Source organism: Mustela lutreola, chromosome X (assembly GCF_030435805.1).
Source record: "Mustela lutreola isolate mMusLut2 chromosome X, mMusLut2.pri, whole genome shotgun sequence".
Classification (NCBI taxonomy): Eukaryota; Metazoa; Chordata; class Mammalia; order Carnivora; family Mustelidae; genus Mustela; species Mustela lutreola.
This window is the reverse complement of record NC_081308.1, coordinates 12435056-12444133: the sequence shown is the minus strand read 5'-3', so window position 1 is coordinate 12444133 and position 9078 is coordinate 12435056.

Genomic DNA, 9078 nt, shown 5'->3' with positions numbered 1-9078 from the left:
ACCTGAGCTGAAGGCAGAGGCTTTAACCCACTGAGCCACCCAGGCGCCCAAATCTTGGAGTTTTTTGCTTTATCTTCCTTCACTGGCTAAGGACCTTCAGTACAATGTTAAAGAAGTGGTAGTAATGAACCTTCCTGTGCTCTGATTGTAGAGGAAATACTTTTAATATTTTGCCATAAGTGTGATATTTGATGTGGGTTTATTTTTTATAGAGATTATCAAGACAAGGCAGTTTCTTTTTATTCTTATTTGCTAAGAATTTATGCTCTTGTTTTTTATAAACCAAAACTATTATTTTTAAATATATGATACATATTTAATGTCAATAGTTTAAACCATACAGAGCAATACAAAGAATAATTTTTAAGATTACTGTAGGGGTGTTGTTGGTTGAATGTCTGACTCTTGATTTCAGCTCAAATCATGATTTAGGGGTTGTGAGATAGAGGCCCCTGTTCGGCTCTGTGCTCAGTGGGGAGTCTGCTTGAGATTCTCTCCCCTTACACCACCCCATGAGTGAGTGTGCTCACTCTCCCTCTCCGTCTCTCAAATAAATAAATAAATAAATACATCTTTTTTTTTTTTTTTTTTTTTTTAAATTCCTTGTATGGGTTCCTGTCCAAATTTTCCCAGTTTCCTCCAAAAGATTCTCTCAGCAGATACTTATGTTGCTGGAGTCCTTAGTGAGACATCTATATTGCAAATATTTTCTTTTATATGTATTGCCTTAGCCTTTTACTTTTTTAATGGCATATTCTAGAGAAAAAAATTAATTTTGATGAAGTTCAATTCATCAACTTATTATAGTTTGTTCTTTTTATATCCTATTTAAGAAACACTTTACCCTGAGCTGATAAATATTTTCTCTTACATTTTCTTTTAAAAGTCCTATATTTTAACTTTTACATCTGGGTCTACAATCTATTTTGATTTAGTTTTTGTATATAATATGAGGTAGGGGTTAAGGTTTATGTTTTTCAAGTGGATATCCAGTTCCCAGCATTGTTGATTGAAAAGACTTTCCTTTCCCCACCTTGAATTGGCTTTGACTACTGTAGCTTTATAGCAAGTCTAAAAATTACGAAGTGTGAGTCCTCTTTGTTATTTTCAAAATTGTTTTGGCTTTTCTAGATCCTATGTATTTCCTTATAAACTGTTTTTTTTTTAAGATTTTATTTATTTATTTGACAGACAGAGATCACAAGTAGACAGGCAGAGAGAGAGAGAGGAGGAAGCAGGCTCCCTGCTGAGCAGAGAGCCCGATGCGGGCCTCGATCCCAGGACCCTGAGATCATGACCTGAGCTGAAGGCAGCGGCTTAACCCACTGAGCCACCCAGGCGCCCCCCTTATAAACTTTAAAATTAGATTATCAGTTTCTACAAAAAAAGATTTTTGAGAATTTGATTAGTATATTGGGTTTATAGAATAATTTGGTAGAAAATTGAGATTTTAACATTATCTTATATCCCATATGCCAGAAATTGTATATGTTCTATTTATACTTTGAATAACTTGCTGGTGAAACAGATAAACAAATCCCAGTATATTTTCTTTTCCTTGCGACAAGGTTGTGTGTATTATGTGAGTCTCTTTGGGTCTGAAAATTCTGGGGTACTTTTCCTTGAGGGCCAGCAAAGTACCAGTGTTGGACTTACTCTTCCACTGTCTACCCTAAGTCATTATGTTGGCAGCTTGGAACTAAGAATCAGAGTTAAGGATTTATATCTTCACTGCATGCTGGCTTAGATTTCTTTTTTAAAAAATATATTTAATTTTTAATTTTAGTTTAAGTAAGCTCCACACACCACGGTGTGGCTTGAACTCATGACCCTAAGATCAAGAGTTTCATGCTTCACTGACTAAGCCAGCTGGGCACCCCTAGATTTCCTTTCAACAGACTTTGGAGATTTAATTAAAATAATTTTGAGTGTCATAATGAAGCCTCTTAACATTATTTTATTTTATTCAGGTACAGTTCACATACAATATTATATTAGTTTCAGGTGGACAACATAATGACTTGATTTCTCTGTGTATTACAAATGATCACCGCAGTAAATCTAGTTAACATCTATCACCACACATAGTTACAGAATTTTTTTTTTGTAATGAGAACATTTAGATTTATTCCTTTAGCAACTTTCAAATGTGCAATACAGTATTATTAGCTACTATTAACATAGTAGCCATGCTATATATTATATCCACATGACTTATTTATTTTACAACTGAAAGTTTCTACATGTTGACCCACTTCACTTATTTCACCCACTTCCCAACCCCATCTTTGGCAACCACCAATCTGTTCTCTGTATCCATGAGCTCAGTTTTTTATTTTTTAATTCCATTACATATCTATCTATCTATCTATCTATCTAGATAGATAGATATCTAGAAATCTATATATGTATATGTATATAGATAATCTAGATATCTAGATATGTATATGTATATAGATATGGCATGCAAATGGAAACTAAAAGAGATCAGGGGTAGTAGCTATATTTACATCAGACAAAATAGACCTTAAGTCAACAACTGTAAGAGAGGGGCGCCTGGGTGGCTCAGTGGGTTAAAGCCTCTGCCTTCGGCTCGGGTCATGATCTCAGGGTCCTGGGATTGAGCCCCACATTAGGCTGTCTGCTCAGCAGGGAGCCTGCTTCCTCCTCTCTCTCTGCCTGCCTCTCTGCCTACTTATGATCTCTGTCTGTCCAAAAAATAAATAAATCTTAAAAAAAAACTTTAAGAGACAAAGAAGTTCATTATATAATGATAAAGGGGTCAATTTATCAAGAAGATACCATTGTAAATATACATGCAACCAACATTGGTGCACCTAAATATAATTAAGCAAATACTGACATATCTGAAGGGAGAAGTAGACAGCAATGCATCAATACTAGGGGACTTCAGTATTTCACTTAGAACAAAGGATAGATTATTAAGCCAGAAAATCAGTAAGGAAACATTGGACTTGAACTATATATTAGAGCTATGTGAGGTGATGGGTATGTTACTTAGTTTGATTATGGTAATCATTTTATAATGTATACATATATAGAATTTTTATTTGTTCATATTGCCTTAGTAAAACTTGGGCTATGGGGGGAAGAAAGAAAAGAAATCATTCAAGTTGGCAAAGATTCAACCCATCTCTCTTTTTTTTAAATTTAGTTTTAAAGTTTAATTATAGTACAGTTAACTTACAGTGTTATATTGTATATATATATACACAAATGTGTATATATATACACACACAAAATAGTGTAGTGATTCAACAATTCTATTTATTATTCAGTACTCATCATCATCAGTATAGTCTTTAATCCCTTTCCCCTATTTCACTTACCTACCGCCACCCCCAGCTCCCCTTTGGTAACCATCAGTTTGTTCTCTATAGTTAAGAGTCTGTTTCTTCGTTTGTCTCTCTTGTTTTGGTTTTCTTTTTCCTTTGCTTGTTTGTTTTGTTTCTTAAAATTCCACATATGAGTGAAATCATATACTACTTGTCTTTCTCTATCTTATTTCGCTTAGCATCATGCTCTTTAGTTCCATCCATGTTGTTGCAAATGGCAAGGTTTAATTCTTTTTTATTTATACCTGAATAATATTCTATTGTATATATATATATACCACTTCTTTTTTTAAAAAATATTTTATTTATTTATTTGAGAGAGAGAGAGAATGAGAGCATGAGAAGGGAGAGATCAGAGGGAGAAGCAGACTTCCCGCTGAGCAGGGACCCGATGTGGGACTTGATCCCAGGACTCCAGGATCATGACCTGAGCTGAAGGCAGTTGCTTAACCAACTGAGCCACCCAGGTGTCCCATACCACTTCTTCTTTATCCACTCATCTATCAGTGGACACTTGATCTGCTTCCATAATTTGGCTGTTGTAAATAGGGCTGCCATAAACATAGGGGTGCATGTATCCCTTTGAAAATTAGTGTTTTTATATTTTTTGAGTAAATAGTGGTGCAGTTACTGGATCATAGGGTAGTTCTATTTTTAACTTCTTGAGGAAACACCGTACTATTTTCCACAGTGGCTACACCAGTTTGCATTCCCATCAACAGTGCATGAGGGTCCCTTTTTCTCTACATCTTCACCAACACTTGTTGTTTCTTGTGTTTTTGATTTTAGCTATTCTGACAGTTGTGAGGTGATACCCCATTGCAGTGTTGACTTGCATTTCCCTGATGATGAGTGATGCTGAGCATCTTTTTGTGTGTCTGTTCGACATCTGTATGTCTTCTTTGGAGAAGTATCTCTTCATGTCTTCTGCCCATTTTAAAATTGGATTATTTATGTTTTTTGGTGTTCAGTTCAGTTGTATAAGTTCTTTATATATTTTGGATACTAACCCTTTATTTGATATGTCATCTGCAAACATTTTCTCTCATTCAGAAGGTTGTCTTTTAGACATATCTAGAAAAATGTTGCTATGGCTCATGTCAGAGAAAATACTGCCTGGGCTCTCTTCTAGGATATTTATGGTCTCAGATATCACATTTAGATCCTTAATCCATTTTGAATCTATTTTTGTGTGTGGTGTAAGAAAATGGTCCAGTTTTATTCTTTGGCATGTAGCTGTCCAGTTTGCCCAATAAGATTTGTTGAAGAGACTCTTTTTTTCCCATTATATATTCTTTTCTCCTTTGTTGAAGATTATTTGACCATATAATTGTGGGTTTATTTCTGGGTTTTCTGTTTTGTTTTATTGATCGATTTGTCTATTTTTGTGCCATGCTGTTTAAATTCAACCGATGTTTTACAGTGTGGTGGGTTTTAATGAAGATTTTCCAGAGGCCCTAGCTCTCAGTGCCCTGTCTCAACTGCTTTTGGTTACAGAGAGAATGTTCTACTGTTCCTGCAGCATGGGCCCAGACATGCCACATAGTCTTTTTTATCCTGGAGTCTTGCCACTTTACAAGGATCTACCTGGAAGAGCAGGGCAAGGTCACCTTTCCTCTCAGATACCCCAAACTTGTCTTAACGGTTTCTATCCTCTTCTTCCTTTGAATTGTCCTTTAGGGAGGGGCAAGTACAAGACTTAGAGACTCTTCCCCTTTCAGAGAACACATTCATCCCCAATATATAAACTGTATTTGCTTCCCTACTGATTCTTTCTTTAGTCATATCCCAAGGAATTTTTTATTAAAAAAATTTTTTTTAATATTTTAGTCATAGTGTTGACTTTTTTTTTTTTTAAAGATTTTATTTATTTATCTGATAGAGATCACAAGTAGGCAGAGAGAGAGGAAGGGAAGCAGGCTCACTGCTGAGCAGAGAGCCCGATGTGGGGCTTGATCCCAGGACACCGGGATCATGACCTGAGCCGAAGGCAGAGGCTTTTACGCACTGAGCCACCCAGGTGCCCCTATTTAAAAAATTTTTATTGAGATATAATTTATATACATTAAAAATGTATAGATCATAAGTATACAATTAAGTAAGATTTGGCCAATGATTACAATCATATAACTCACACCCATGTTAAGATATGGAACATTTCCATCACCCCCATAAACTTCCCTCATGCCCCTTTCCAGTCAACCCATCACCAACCACTTTACTGATTTAAGTGTGTGTTAGTTTTAGCCTGATATGGAAGTTCATATCAATGGAGCCATGTAGAATATACTCTTGTGTCTGGCCTTTTTTCACTCAACCTTGGGTCTTTGAGATCCCAAGAGTATTTTTAATTTCACTCTTTTTTTCTCCCACAGAATGACCACATTTTATTAACATATGATGTATTATTTTCTTCAGGGGTACAGGTCTGTGAATCATCAGTCTTATACAATGCACAGCACTCACCATAGCACATACCCTCTCCAATGTCCATAACCCAGCCACCCTATTAATTTCACTCTTAAATCATGTTTTATCTATTCCTTGAGCCCTTTAAAGCCTAGGACTCTATAGCTATAAAACCTGAACTTTTGAAATTCAGAAGCTTTTTTAATGCTCTTTTGCTATGTCATCTCTTACTTTTGACAAAAATTTGTCTGCTTATGCAGGGAAGAGTCAAGCATTTCCAGGAAATGTGGAGGGAATCTGCCAATAGCGCCAAGGAACATTCTATCACAGAGAGAAGAGCAGAGCCAAGATTTCAATCCAGGAACGCTGGAATATCTGCTCTCCGTATTGCCCCCTCCCCAAGTTTTCCTGGGAAATTTAAAGATTTAAAAGATTTAAAGAATTGTTTGCTGAGAAGAAGGAAGAAAATGGAGAGTTCTGAAATGTGAATTGCTGTGTACTAGAGACAAGGGGCAAAAAGGCATTCCTTTGCAGATAAGCTAGCATTGGTGCAACTCGAAGAGCGCTAAGCAACAAAATTTTAAGAATCAATTGTGAAGGGGCACCTGGTTGGCTCAGTCAGTTAAGCGTCTTCCTTTGGCTCAGGTCATGATCCCAGGGTCCTGGGACTGAATCCCGCATTGGGCTCCCTGCTCAGTGGGGAGTCTGTTTCTCCCTCTAAGTGCCACTCCTCCTGCTTGTGCTTTCCCTCTCTGTCAAATAAATAAATAAGAAGAATCAGGTTCTTGTTGGTGAGATTAAGCCGTCTGGAAAGTATTCCTGGTTAAAAATAAACAGCTGAGGGCACCTAGGTGGCTCAGTGGGTTAAGCCACTGTCTTTGGCTCAGGTCATGATTTCAGGGTCCTGGGATCAAGTCCCGCATTGGGCTTTCTGCTCAATGGGGAGCCTGCTTCCCTCTCTCTCTGCCTGCTGCTCTGCCTTCTGCTGTGCCTGCTTGTGATCTCTCTCTGTCAAATAAATAAATAAAATCTTAAATAAATAAATTATTATTATTTTTTTAATGCTGAATTTAAAACCATGGCAGAACAAAATAAGTGCCTCTTCCCTCATGGTTTAACAGTTTTAGTTGAGTTAGGCTGTGCCACTAACTAGCTGTGTATTTTTGGCCAAGTGTTACTGCTTCTCTGAGCCTTGGTTCCTATAGTACTGAAATGAGAGGATTACAGATATAAATGATCACTACACTTCCTTCTAACTCAAAACTACAATAAATTAATGTTTGTAGTGCCCAGTCAGTGAGCAAATCAGTGTACATATAAGCCAAAGATCCTGGCCAAAAATGCTGGGTGTGCTAGTGGGATGATCCACGCTGAGGTTTATTACTGTGTTTTCTGCTTCCACAGCAAATGGCATGGTCTCTTTGGATCTACCATATAAGCATGAAACAAAAAGAGGTGAAAATGCTTTTACCATGTTTTTATGTTTTTATTAGGTAGTACTAATTATGGAGTGAAAGAAATGGAGCTGTGATCCTCTTGTCTGGAAGCATAATAATGTGATTTAAAAAAAAATTTAGTTTTGGTGACAGCAAAAAAAAAAAAAATGGTAATTTGCAGTGCATTAAAATGTGTCCAATTCTTCCAAAGAACATGGGTGTACCCTAGCTTAATTTTGAGGCTACATAAATGAGAATATCATGGTCTTCACAGCTGTAATAATAAGTCAGTATATACCTAGATGTTCTTTCCTATAGTTTAGAACGTTTCACATATATCATATTGTTAGGTCGGTGGCCCTTGGAATGCAGGAGGAAAAATAAAATGGCCGCCAGGCTGTCATCTTCCCCCTACCTAGGACTTTCCCGCCAGAAGGACATCTGTCAAAGACATGTCACCTTGAGTAAACCAAAACTTATACGAGAAACAGAAGCCAGCCACTTTGGGACTTTCCAACCCCCAACCTCTAACTTTACCAAATATGGCTATGAGCCCCCACCCTGCCTTGGCCCAATAAAAGCTCACTCAACCCCTTCCCTGGATGTGGCTTCCCCGACTCTCCTCTCCTGAGTCAGGGAACCTCGCCCGAGGGCACCTTTAATAAACCTCGCCTTGCGCCTATCTCGCCCGGTGTCCTGTGTATCTTGCCTGTAAAACCTTACACATAATATTGTATTACAATAAATTATAAAGGTAAGTGTGGTATATAATTGTCCCCAGAAAAGATAACTCACCCAAGGTCAGAAAACTAGTGAGTGGAAAGTTTCAGCTATTACATGTGGGAATTTACTTGGATATTACTCCAAGATTCATTTTTTATATGCCTCACTTCTTCTGAATTAAGCTTATAATTTTTTGTTTTGTTTGTTCAGTCATAAGATTTTGTTTAACAGAAGTGTTCTACTATTAATTTTTTTGAAAACTATCGAAGTTTAAAAATCTTCCACAAAGAGAATTATGGTGAGGGAACAGAAATGGTGTTGCTTTACGGAGTCTCAAGAAGAAGAATGGCTAAATCAGCTTGTGCTGAAATCCTGCCTTTGGCATCCTGAAGAAGGACACGAATAATAGATGGCAGTGGTTAAAATTTAATGATTCCCTGAGATCTACAGGGCTGTAGGAAAGGCACTTTCTGAGGTAGTCTTCAAAGTTTCTGAATTTTCATTCAGGTCATTACTTTGCCAGCTGTCGTAAGCGTTCTCTTGAGGCTGTTGGTGAAGCGTTTTCCATCAGAGAAGGGTCTTCAAAGAACAGTGATCTGTTGTGGCAGGGGCATGCGGGCACCTCCATAAGAAAGAACTCCCTACCGGTGTCCTCTGTTCTGACACTGCAGACGGCTCTGAGTAGACAAGCTTCACCTCAGGAGGTCTCTTCTCAGCAACTGTCAATACAAAAAAAAATCCCCAACTTTGAAAATAAAGGTCATTTCAGGGACACCTGACACAACCCCTATCCCTCCCCTTACCATGTGCCGGCAGGTGACCCTTCTCTGGAATAACATCAAAACGTGCCTCAACAGAGCAAGTCATAAAATGGTTTGCAATAACAAAATAGCACCCAAAGAGTAGAAACATCTGAAATACCATGACAGATGTTATCCCAGGCCTGTGTAGAAAACTCTGGAGAAGACTGGGCTGGTTATTTAAATAAAGTAGGACTAGCTCTTTTGCACTGGGGAGTGTAGATTTCCTAAAGAGATCAGCAGAGTAACTTGGGGTTCTGGTTTAGAAACTTAAGATTTTGCAGTATCATTAGTGTTCTTATTACACCTCCCCAAGGTGAGGACGAAAGTGCAGATACTTCTCAGCATCAAACA